The following is a 12,263-nucleotide window of genomic DNA, read 5'->3' as shown; positions in this document are numbered from 1 at the left end:
GCAGTACATTGTTTATTGCTTTCATTTTATGGATCAATGCTCTTGTTAGATAGTAAAATTCATGTTAAATTGCTGTTTTAGGGGTTGTTTTTTTAAAGTCTGGAAGGGATTAATCCATTTTGCATTACTTTCTATGGGAAAGCGCACCTTGGTTATTGAACTGACTTCCAGAACGGATTAAGTTTGAGAACTCAGGTACCACTATGTCACTTTGGGGGTCTTTAATCTTGAGACAATAGAGCACCATAGTGGTTACTGTGCTAAATTACTACCAATTTAGAAATGCTGATATTGGCTTCCATATTTAAAAAGCAATGACTTAACAAAGCTCTAAATGGCCTGTAACCTAATTACTTGAGTGGAGTGTTTCTTCATATATTTCCTGACCTGAGTATTAAGATTTGCTAGGGAGAGTCTCCTTTGCATTCCCTTTCTGGGAGCTAGTGATTATATTGGGATATGGCAGATGTTTTTCCTTGCTGTAGTGTGCCATATATGAAATGCCATCCTCTCACAGACAGAGGTGGTACCAATGGTGACTTCATTCTCGTGCCAAGCTGAGACTTTCCTCAGGCCCCAGGTCAACTGGAATTTGTTGATTGCAGAGTAATTATGGTTTTATAAATTGCACTTTTCTTTTTATGAAATGTTACCTGTCCTGAGATCAGGATGATGAGGACACTTTCGCAGATTTCCTCATTCGTTTCAGTTCACGTGGCTTGAAAATTGCATGCGACTCTTGGGTTCTGATTTGACCACCCTTGTGACGAACTAATGGCATGGATAGGCAAACCAAGGCCCAGTGGCCAGATCCGGCCCAATCGCCTTCTCAATCCGGCCCACGGATGGTCCAGGAATCGGTGTGTTTTTACATGAGTAGAATGTGTGCTTTTATTTAAAATGCCTCTCTGGGTTATTTGTGGGGCATAGGAATTCATTCATTATTTTTTTCCCCAAAAATATAGTGCGGCCCCCCACAAGGTCTGAGGGACAGTGGACTCACCCCCTGCTGACAAAGTTTGCTGACCCCTGACTAATAGAAATAATGAATGGAAAGAGTTAGTAGCTGCTTAGAGAAGCTTTGTATGCAGAAAATTGACACAAGTGAATGGTTCCTCATCATTCTGGGAAAAGTGACAAGTGTGGTGCCGCAGGATTCTGTCCTGAGCCCATTGTTGTTCAACGTCTTTCTAAACGACTTGGATGAAGGAATTGAGGGGATGCTCTTCAAATTTGCAGATGGCACCAAACTGGGAGGGGTAGCTAACGCCTTAGAGGACAGAATCAGGATTCTAGATGACTTCAACAGATTGGAGAACCAGTTCAGAACTAACAAAATGAATTTCAGTTGGGATAAATGTAAGGTTCTTCGCTTAGGCAAGAAGAACCAGCTGCACAAAAATAAGATTGGAGTCACCTGGCTTGCTAATAGTACATGTGAAAGGGATCTAGGGGTCTTAGTAGACAACAGGCTTAACAGAAGTTAACAGCAGCAGCAAAATATTGGTTTCATAGTTTTTGACCTGGCAATATATCACAAATCATGATGTGTGTTAGGACTGGGCAATATATTGTCCAAAACCAGTTTCAAGTCCATATCATAGTATCAGTTTCATAGTTTTTGACCTGGTAATATATTGTGAATCATGGTGTGTGTGTGGATGTGTGTTATGCAAAAATCACAATGTTGGAAAAACTATGAAGTCAGCCAATGCCTCTACATATTACAAAGTTTAGCTGGCGATACATCACGAAGTTAAAAACCAGATATCACCCAGCCCTATTGTTTGCCTTTACACAGTTCAATCCTTGTTTCAGACATCGTGATATAGAAGTATATCAAGATGTTTATCTGGTGATATGTCGCCATGTTGAAAGCCATATATCATCCAGCCCTAATCAACAGAAGTATAGTGTCCAAATCAAGGGAAGTAATAGATCCACTCTATTCTGCCTTGGTCAAACCACACCAGAAGTCCAGTTTTGGGTGCCACAGTCTAAGAAGGCTATTGACAAGCTGGAGTGTGTGCAGAGCTGGGTGACCAAGAATATCAAGGGCTTGGAAACCAGGCCTTATGAGGAACATTTGAAGGTGTTGAGTTTGTTTAGCCTTGTGAAGAGGAGACAGAAGAGAGATATGATAGCCATCATCACATATTGAAAAAGCTGTCACTGCCTTGGCCTAGTATACCTGAAGAAGCGTCTCCACCCCCATCATTCTGCCCGGACGCTGAGGTCCAGCGCCGAGGACCTTCTGGCGGTTCCCTCATTGTGAGAAGCAATGAAGAGGGTCTTCTCGGAGTGGCGCCCGCCCTGTGGAATGTCCTCCCATCAGATGTCAAAGAGATAAACAACTACCTGACATTTAGAAAAACATCTGAAGGCAGCCCTGTTCAGGGAAGTTTTCAATGTGTAACATTTTAATGTATTTTTAATATTTGTTGGAAGCCGCCCAGAGTGGCTGGGGAAACCCAGCTGGATGGGTGGGGTACAAATAATAAATGATGATGATGATGATGATGAAAGATGGAGCAAGATTGTTGTCTCGTGCTCCAGAGGGCAGTGGCTTCAAGTTAAAAGAAAGGATATTCCGACTAAACATCAGGAAGGACTTTCTGACAGTAAGAGCTGTTTGACAGTGGAACAGTCTTCCTTGGAAGGTGGTGGACTCTCCTTCCTTGGAGGTTTTTAAGCAGAAGTTAGGTGGGCATCTGTCATGTATGCTTTAGTTTAGATTCCTGCATTGAGGGACCTTGAGGTCCCTTCCAACTGTACAATTTAAGTTTTTAAATGCTGCATGAGACCTAAATTGGCAATTGGGCTTTGGTAGTTCAGCTGTGTATCAGAAACCAGTTCCATCATATATGTGGGCTTCAGTCTTTAAATCAAATAACAGAAGTATACTTGTCATCGTAATTCTTCTCCCATTGTTAGTTGGTCCCTTTCTACAAGTGCCTTTGCAGGAGCTCAGAGCAACCCCTTACTCACATGCAGGCAGATCCGGGCATTCAGATTTTTGGATTAAGCATATAGGGATGGCAATCTCTTGAGCGATAACCAATTGCCTTTGAATCAGTTTTGCCGCCGTGAATTTCCCTTAATAACGGTATGGCTACCAGCACCAAGTCTCTCATCCTTCGCAAGAAGATTCTGATTGAAATAGCTTTCTTGCGAAGCTTATGAGACAAATATTTTAAGGTCTAAATTGCTCAGAAGTATCTAACCACACACACAGTGGTTGGCCTCTGGGGAAATTCTTGCTGTTTTCCAAGATTATTCCATTAGTGTTTACACTGTGCTTGCCTGCCAAAAAGTCAATCTGGCTTTCCCTTTCACAGTTCTGTCCGTTCTGAAGGTCTTATGGCTGAGAAGTAAAATCCATTATATATCAAGGACATGATGAATTTGGAAATGGTGCAAGACAAACTTTTCCAGAGTCCAAGCTGGATTGCGCATACACCCCCCCCCCCCGTCTTTCATCATTCATTTTCATAATTTGTTCCTAAATTTGGATGGATACTATTTGGCCGTTATGTGGGGCTGGGGGAAAGACTTTCTCCACATTTTAAAAGAATAATGTTCTCAAGTGTGATTTTGCTATGTTCTTTGCTGAGCTTCGTTTTTTTATTCTAACTGTTTATTGCAATAAATATACAAGCAAGGATGACTGTAAAATTTCACTTTCGCTGAAAGCGAAAATGTCGGAAGACAATGGAAATTGCTGTTTTCTTCTCAGATGACAAAAAGAATTCAATCAAAACATTAAAACAAGCCATTGAAATGTGAAATAAACAGCGCCACAATGAACACAGTCAAAACAACAATTAAAACTAAACAAGTGTGTCTTCAAAGGCCGAGGGACTGTCGGTATCGAGGGGGACCTCTATTATTTCAGCAGGAAGGGCATCCCATAATAATAATAATAATAATAATAATAATAATAATAATAATAATAATTTATTTATACCCCAGCCACTCTGGGCAGCTCCCAACAGAATATTATCATTAATAACAAAGCAATAAAACACTAAACATTAAAAACTTCCCTAAACAGACATCAGATGTCTTCTTCAGATGTTCAAAACACTAGGGCCACCCGTGATAAAAGCCCACCTCCATGTTATCAAAAGCTCCATGTTATCTAAATCAGAGTTTCCCAAACTTGGGTCTCTGAGCTGTTGTTGGACTACAACTCCCATCATCCGTAGCTAGCAGTCCCCTTCAGATAACAGAGTGGTGTGGCCGCCGGGACCACATAACACCAGTTCTGAGAGATCTGCATTGGCTCCCAGTACGTTTCCAAGTACAATTCAAAGTGTTGGTGCTGACCTTTAAAGCCCTAAACGGCCTTGGTCCTGTATACCTGAAGGAGCGTCTCCACCTCCATCGTTCAGTCCGGACACTGAGATCCAGCGCTGAGGGCCTTCTGGCAGTTCCCTCAGGGAACCAGACAGAGGGCCTTCTCGGTAGTGGTACCCGCCCTGTGGAACACCCTCCCTTCAGATGTGAAGGAAATAAGTAGCTGTCCTATCTTTAAAAGACATCTGAAGGCAGCCCTGGGTATAAATAATAAATTATTATTATTATTAATCTGCCTTAAATTTCCCCTCTAACAGTGTCTTTTTCTGTATCAAGATGGCATTCAACCAGTGTGTGTGTGTGTGTGTGTGTCCATGTTCTCATTTGAAATTAGAATCTGAAGGCTACCCTTCCCCTGGCCACTTTCACAGGCTTTCTCTGTGTTCCGTTTTGACCCTGAACACTGTAATAGGATCAGTGATCAAAATTAAGTTTATGGAGCGAGTGGCCATTGCTGATGGTATAATTGTAATGGCACCCAGGCAGAGATAATGAACTTAGATTCTTATTTGTTATTCAGGAACATTTTCCGTGCTTCACTCATATCGTGGCGTAGAAGTTCTCGAGAGGGAAACAGATGGATCTTCATGAAAGCAAGCTGGGGGAGGCACAAAAAAGAGAGCAGTATTTAATCAGTTTCTAGTGTTTGCCATCTTGACTTCAAAAAGAGATGTTTCTTAGTTTGTTTTCTCCCCTTCGGTTTTTAATGTGCTGTGGTTCCAAGACTTATCATCTTGATTACTTCAAGAAGCCTGCGTATTTCTTCTAAAGTGTTTTTTTCTTTTATATTCAAGAAGTTAGCTCTAATTTGTTGGGGGAATTTTCTCGCCGCAACAGCAAGCCAGCACTTGTTTTACATGGGAATAAGTCCCATTGAACACGGGGATATTTTTCTTCATGGGATCAGGCTCTGCTGAATTCTACAAGTTTTCAGATAATGAATTGTTTAACCAGAGTAATCTGGAATGGCAAAGTAAGCACTTCAAATGTCCCATTGACTGCAATAAGAGCGTTTAAGCAAATACTTAGCTCTCCCGTTGAAATCGCTAGGACTTTTAAATCAGTCTAAATCCAAATTACTTGGAATTAATATTGATATTGTGGATAAGGATGTAATTTTCAAAGGTTTGCAAGGCTAAATGGAAAGATAAGGGCATTAGTATCCTGGTGTGAAATTAGTTAATTATGTAAAGAACTTATTAGTTAGCTCTAGAAGCATTGCTATTCAAATTAGGGCAGGAGCTGAACTGGAAGTCAAAAAGGAAAGTACAAAATTTTGAAACCCTGTTACAAAAATTGGGTCCTCCCTTAAAGAGTATTGCGGCGAGGCCTGGAAAACCGACACCCTGTGTTGTGGGTGGGTACGATTGGTCAGCCACAACACCCGATTGGTAGGTCCCTTGAAGCTGGGTGCAATCTGACCAATGGGATGCAGTCCAAACGGTTTGAGGAACCTATTTATGCCCATGTACGTGACCCAGAGCTTCCTCTTTCGGCGCGTGCATTCAGAACACCTACCCACTTCTCTATACTTTTAGGGCTTGCGCTTGACCTTGCTATGCCATCGTGTGTTGTCTGTCGTTGGGACAGGGGCATGGCAGGAATTTTCCCCACTTGGCTGATTGGCTGTTGCCATTTGGGTTTCGCCTGTAGCAAATCGTCACAACTTGCAAGGTTGCAGATAGGCTCTGGTTCAGGTGATTGGGATGGGAGAACGCTCTCGCCATCCCTATGTGAAGGGTATTCCATTAAAGGAATCCAGGGACTCAATGGTTTGCTCAACCCCTGAGAGGGGGTTGGCCCGTGCCTGAGTCCAGGGGTGGGGACTAGGGTGGCGGAGAAAGCCTGTTCCCAGCTTTCCACTTATTCAGGTGTTCACCCTTGGCTGACCTATGCTGGAACCCTGGGTCAGCGCTACCTATGTTGAATCAGAGCCTATGCAACCAGTCACTTACTGTAGTCAAAGTTGTGGTCTAAATTCTGCCAAAAACCAAACCAAAATTTGAGTCATGTGTGAATTTATTTAGGGGGGAGGTTTCTGGGTCTGAACACGCAAATGAATGCTCTTCCAAGACATCTATTTTTTTCTGAGGGTCAGTCCCGCATAGTTAGTGTTTAATAAAGGAGCAGTACAGTAAGCAGTATAGTAAGGTCTGTACAGTTAAAGTTATGGTTTTCCCAGTACTGATGTATGGAAGTGAGAGCTGGACCATAAAGAAGGCTGATCGCCGAAGAATTGATGCTTTTGAATTATGATGCTGGAGGAGACTCTTGAGAGTCCCATGGACTGCAAGAAGATCAAACTTATCCATTCTGAAGGAAATCAGCCCTGAGTACTCACTAGGACAGATCCTGAAGCTGAGTCTCCAATACTTTGGCCACCTCATGAGAAGAGAAGACTCCCTGGAAAAGACCCTGATGTTGAGAAAGATGGAGGGCACAAGGAGAAGGGGACGACAGAGGACAAGATGGTTGGATAGTGTTCTCGAAGCTACCAGCATGAGTTTGACCAAACTGTGGGAGGCAGTGGAAGACAGGAGTGCCTGGCGTGCTCTGGTCCATGGGGTCACGAAGAGTCGGACACGACCAAACGACTAAACAAAGGAGCAGAGTCAGGTTCAGGTAAATGTTGGAGCTAAGTGGCAAAGCAGACCAACTTCGTACACATATTTCTTATACATGTGACAGCATTTCAGAGTCTTATTAGATAAAGATAGAATCACAGAATCCTAGTGTTGGAGGGGGGACCTCGAGGGTTATTCATTCCAACCTCCTGCAATTCAGGCAATCTGTATCTTTGACAGGTAGACATCTAGCCACTGCTTAAAAACTTCTACCACCTTCCAAGGATGTCTGTTCAACTGAAATAGCTCATACTGTCAAGAAGTTCTTCCTCTTAGTCGAAATCCCCTTTCTGGTAATTTTAACTAAGCGACAAATTTAATTTAACACCCAAAGTGGTCCTCTTTAATGACACTAAATTCTGTGTGGAAGGAAATAATGGAGATATAGTTGGCAATTTGTTAACAGCTGCAGAAATGATTATAGCTGGAAAAGAATGAATGAGTCATCAATAGAGGATTGGCTCTAGAAATCTTGGTATTGTAGTGCTTTGTCAAAAATTACTGCTATTATACAATGTGCATTTGGGGAGGGAAAAAAGGCCATTGAAATGTTTCTGAGGGAAATTGCAATGATCTGTGGAATTCTAGAATTGGAAGTATAGAACTAATTGTGTCCGTCCTCAAAACTTTGTTTTGATTTGAATATTTTATATTCATTTGAATATTTTGTATTGATGTAATTTTACGCAGAAATGATTGATGGAGGGTTTTTCCAAAGGACTTAACAGCCCATTCCTAACCATGTCTACTCAGAAATATGTTCCATTGAAGTCAATTGAGCTTCTAAATTTTTTTTCTTGAACATGAAACTCAAGTTTTCATGACACAGTTACAGTGGTACCTCAGGTTAAGAACTTCATTCGTTCTGGAGGTCCATTCTTAACCTGAAACTGTTCTTAACCTGAGGTACCACTTTAGCTAAAGGGGCCTCCCGCTGCTGCCGCGCCGCCGCCATGTGATTTCTGTTCTCATCCTGAAGCAAAGTTCTTAACCCGAGGTACTATTTCTGGGTTAGCGGAGTCTATAACCTGAAGCATCTGTAACCTGAAGCATCTGTAACCTGATGCATCTGTAACCCGAGGTACCACTGTGTGTGTGTGTGTGTGTGTGTGCGTGTGTGTGTATATATATATATATAATTTAGCGGCAGTCTGGATGCAACCCTGATAATCAGATCTGGTGAGTTGGACCAAACTGCGGGAGGCAGTGGAAGACAGAAGTGCCTGGCGTGCTCTGGTCCATGGGGTCACGAAGAGTCGGACATGACTAAATGACTAAACAACAACAACAACAACAGTCACCAAAATGGAATGTCCAGTTGCCTTTGTGGGACAAGATGGCTCTACAAAGTCTTATTTTTCAAAGGATGGACTGACCCTGATTGATTCTCAGTTAAACATCTCGCTAGTTCAGATGGCAACCTTGAGCTATAGGTTAAGAGCTCAGAGAACCTAAACAAGAAAAGTTGCTTGATCCACATATATTGGTCTATTCCGACCTCTCTTTCTTAACGGTGACTGCTCTTTGCTCAGGCTTCACAGAAAAAAGCATTTTGGCCTCAGAAATTCATTCCAATTGTGCAGATAAGATATACAGTGGTACCTCGGGTTACATACGCTTCAGGTTACATATGCTTCAGGTTACAGACTCCGCAAACCCAGAAATAGTACCTCAGGTTAAGAACTTTGCTTCAGGATGAGAACAGAAATCGCGCAGTGGCAGCAGGAGGCCCCATTAGTTAAAGTGGTGCTTCAGGTTAAGAACAGTTTTGGGTAAAAAATGGACCTCCAGAACAAATTAAGTACTTAACCCAAGGTACCACTGTAATTGATAGAATTCTACAGGATGGGGTATTAGCATGTGAAAACAGTCTAGATCCAATGATCCCCAAGCACACACCTCCAGATGGTGGAGATGTCAGGCACCTGGGCATCTTCACTTGATCCCAAGGGGTTGAAATCCAGGTGCAAAATGCATCCGGTGCCTGGCTAATTTCAAACAATGATCACAATATGCAGCAGTGATGCCCCACCTCATCAACTGCTACTGCCACAATGCTTAAACTGAAAAGCTACTGTAAGCATGTCTCTTTACTGGAGAGCGGAAACACTTGGCTCCCTAGCAGTTCATATGCTTTGCCTGCAAAGGCTTCCAGGTTCAACCCCCTGTATCTCTAGGTGGAGTTGATAGAAAATCTGGGGAGCTGCTACTAGACATTGTACAAAGTACTGAGTCAGCTGGACCTTCCTTTTCTTGATAATCCATTCAAAGACTTGGAAGAAACTTATCCTGTACCAAAGAAGATGCCTTCAAATTATCTTCTTTGGTACAGGATAAGTTTCTTCCATGTCTTTGAATGGATTATCAAGAAACTGAGGTACAATTTGATAAGTGCTTCCTAAAAAAGTAATGGTAAAGGACCCCTGAGAGTTAAGTCCAGTCGCGAACAACTCTGGGGTTGTGGCGCTCATCTCACTTTACTGGCCAAGGGAGCCGACATTTTTCCGCAGACAGTTTTTCCAGGTCATGTGGCCAGCATAACTAAGCCACTTCTGGCAAAACCAGAGCAGTGCACAGAAACGCTGTTTACCTTCCCACCAGAGCGGTACCTATTTATCTACTTGCACTTGGACATGCTTTCGAACTGCTAGGTTGGAAGGAGCAGGGACCGGGCAACAGGAGCTCACCCCGTCGGGGGGATTCGAACCACTGACCTTCCAATTAGCAAGCCCTAGGCTCAGTGGTTTAGACCACAGCACCACCCACGTCCCAAGTGCTTCCTAGTACAGTCCAAACCAGCCATGTTTGAGTTGGACATCACCAGTGCCGGATTTATGTATAAGCTAAACAAGCTATAGCTTAGGGCCCCACTCTCTTGGGGGCCCACAAAAAAATTAAAGGAAAAAACCCTGGATGTACATTTCCAAAATATAAGATAAAAAACAAATAAAATAAAACCTACATACAGCAACAGTGTTTTGTGTTGTGTAGGCTCCTATGATGTAAATAATGGACCCCGTCTGCTAGCCTGCTCCCTAAAATATGTCAAGTCTGCTTATTTCTATATATAGGGTTCCTACATTCTGCATGGACTAGTTGCCTGGCAACATGTGCAAATGGCTTTAGATACCTATTAGGTCCATAAATTACCATATAGCATATATTCAACACAAAAAACAGTGACAATTTATTGTTGACAAAGGACAGCTGGACATATAAAGGGCCCCATTACCTCCAGTAGCTTAGGGCCTCATCAAACCTAAATCCGGCCCTGCTTATCACACTTATTTTTGTAATGGTCTCAGAATTCAGAGCACTTCTTCACATGTGTGGGAAACTGCTTGGAAAACAAGCCAACTTTGAATGAATTTCCTTCCTCACTGCGCTCTCTTTTCAAAGCAGACAAAGGGAGTCTCTTAGCCAGGGACATCGTCAGTCAGAAATGGGATTGTTTTGTCATGGAAAATGCATTCTCCTCAAATAACAGTATAGCATCACAGTGACAGAGGAACATTACTGTTTCAGGCAGCAAATACACAGGGGGCGGTGGGGGGGTGGGTGAGGAGGAATGAGTATTTTCCAAGCTCAGTGGATAAACACCACTATGGACAGATGGGTGCGAGAAATAATCTCTAAGGAAGAGTTAACAAAATTACTGGGGAGAAATTGAGGGAGAATATGAGGCAACAGAATGATCTCTTGGCTTCTCTCTCTGTGACCTCTATCCAGGGTGGATAAAGATGGACAATTTTTTATTTTTTTAAAAAAATGCATTTCGAACATCATGGTGTTCGTTTGTTTATTTGTTTTGAATGAATCTGAATGCAAGCATGTTAAACCTACACTTAAAGATCATTTAAAACTGGATCAGTGGCCCTCTTTCAAACACATTAAATTAAAGGCCTCTGTGATATGTAAATAAAATCTATGGGGTTGGACAAACACACACAGAGAGGGAGAGGGAGGGAGGGAGGGAGAGAGACAGACAGACATATATCACAAGGTCATATATTACATTTGCTGTCATGGGATTGATATAGAGAGACATGAACTGGCAGGTGAGATGAGCAGACTTCAGGCTGTGTAGAATCTGCTTTAATTCTTGAACCCTAACACCTGTCAGTCAGCATCAGCTACAAAAAGACATGCACTTAAGCCCTGTTAGGGTACCTCGGGTTAAGTACTTAATTCGTTCCAGACGTCTGTTCTTAACCTGAAGCACCACTTTAGCTAATGGGGCCTCCTGCTGCCGCCATGCCGCCGGAGCACGATTTCTGTTCTCATCCTGAAGCAAAGTTCTTAACTTGAAGCACTATTTCTGGGTTAGCGGAGTCTGTAACCTGAAGCGTATGTAACCTGAAGCGTCTGTAACCTGAGGTACCACTGTAATTCTTTACTCCGTGGTTAAGTAAACACCCTTCTTTGGAGGAAGGGCTCAGTGATAGACTACTATGCATGCAGAAAGTCCCAGGTTTGATTCCTGGCATCTCTAGGTAGGATTTGGTCCAAAACCCTGGAAAGTTGCTGCCCATCAGCTTCTTGTGTCCCATGATGGTGAGCAGGGACACTCTGCCAAGCCCTGCTTCCTCCAGCTTTCCAGCTCTACTTTGTTCCGACCCTCCAAGTGTCCCTATTTTCCAGGGACAGTCCTGGATTTACTGAAGCCACTCCAGTTTCTGATTTGATCCTAGAATGTCCCGCTTTTCCTTAGGACATCCCTATTTTCATCGAGAATTGTTGGAGAGTATGGAGTTAGGCGATTTCCAAGTCAAGGAGATAAGTACCTATACAGCCTTTAGAAGACATCTGAAGGCAGCCCTGTATTGGGAAGTTTCTTAATGTTTTATTAAGCTGGAACAACTCATGGGTTGGGGCAACCGGCTAAAATGTTTTAAACTATGCTAATTTTGGTTCCTCTGTGTTGTTTTTGTCAGGTTGGTGTTGGTTAAATGTTTAGTTGGGGTTGGAGGTTATTTTAATTTGGGTATAATGGTAAACTGTTTATTGTTATTATTGGTTTCTATTGATTTATTGGTTTGTTTGTTGCTTGTATAAGTTATATTCTGTTTCTTTATGTTTGATGTTTGTTGTGTTTTTATATATGCTGTAAGCTGCCCAGAGTGGCTGGGGACACCCAGCCAGATGGTCAAGGTATAATTAATGAATTTATTATTATTATTAGTTATTAAATAGGGCGTCTCCATTTTCATGGGAGAAATGTTGGAGGGTTTTAGTTTAGAGTCCTCCATGAATTTGAAGCCACGGAGAGAGCCTTCATGA

The 12,263-nt window shown here is 42.4% G+C and overlaps 1 protein-coding gene and 1 long non-coding RNA gene across 3 annotated transcripts in view; one reads left to right on the top strand and one right to left on the bottom strand.

Moving 5' to 3' along the window:
* The window catches only part of CA10 (carbonic anhydrase 10), a 339,473-nt gene that overhangs the window by 33,044 nt on the left and 294,166 nt on the right, over positions 1–12,263 (top strand). The window lies entirely within an intron of this gene.
* The window catches only part of LOC309335165, a 317,841-nt gene continuing 314,996 nt past the window's right edge, over positions 9,419–12,263 (bottom strand). Inside the window, exon 3 of the long non-coding RNA XR_014153414.1 lies at positions 9,419–9,573. This is a non-coding gene — a long non-coding RNA (uncharacterized lncRNA). The remainder of the gene's footprint in view (positions 9,574–12,263) is intronic.

Source organism: Podarcis erhardii, assembly GCF_964252035.2.
Source record: "Podarcis erhardii genome assembly, chromosome: 2".
Lineage (NCBI taxonomy): Eukaryota > Metazoa > Chordata > Lepidosauria > Squamata > Lacertidae > Podarcis > Podarcis erhardii.
The sequence above is the reverse complement of the archived record's forward strand: the minus strand, read 5'-3'. Positions and strand labels throughout refer to the sequence as shown.